The sequence below is a fragment of the Leptinotarsa decemlineata genome, unplaced genomic scaffold (genome assembly GCF_025532065.1).
Source record: "Leptinotarsa decemlineata unplaced genomic scaffold, Ldec_3_MD MMD2_tig00000199_RagTag_RagTag, whole genome shotgun sequence".
Taxonomy (NCBI): domain Eukaryota; kingdom Metazoa; phylum Arthropoda; class Insecta; order Coleoptera; family Chrysomelidae; genus Leptinotarsa; species Leptinotarsa decemlineata.
Window position 1 is genome coordinate 5,503,560 of NW_027412544.1, and position 519 is coordinate 5,504,078.

Consider the following 519-nt stretch of genomic DNA (forward strand, 5'->3'; position numbering starts at 1 on the left):
TCAGTAACGTCATAATATGAACAAACTATTGGAGAGAGAACACTGACTCTAACCAACAACTAAAAAGAGGTGGAAATAACCTACATTTTTGGAATCACGTCAATTGAACGTCCAGATTGAGGTCACGATGTTTTACATGCTGCATACTTTCGTTGTAAAAATTTTGAAATTTTGATTTATTTGTAGACCTTTTATGAATGAAAACTCTGAATTGGTAGACAAACTGAAAGTTTCAAAGTTAATACTAATACTCCTTTGATGGAGATGCCACAAGTTTAATGCTTTCAGCATTCCATTGGACGATGTAGGATAAACAACATAATATTGTAGCCAGTAGTTCCACTCTTCCTTTATTAGTGTTTCAACTCTGAGCACTCATGATCGAATCCTAAAGTGAAATTTTGGATGTCCAGCAGATCGGCCATTTTCAATTCTGTTGATTTTATAGATCTTGCAATTTTTGGTCATTCTTTATTGGAATATTTTTGCAGCCTCACGCTGCGATATAGAGACAGGCGA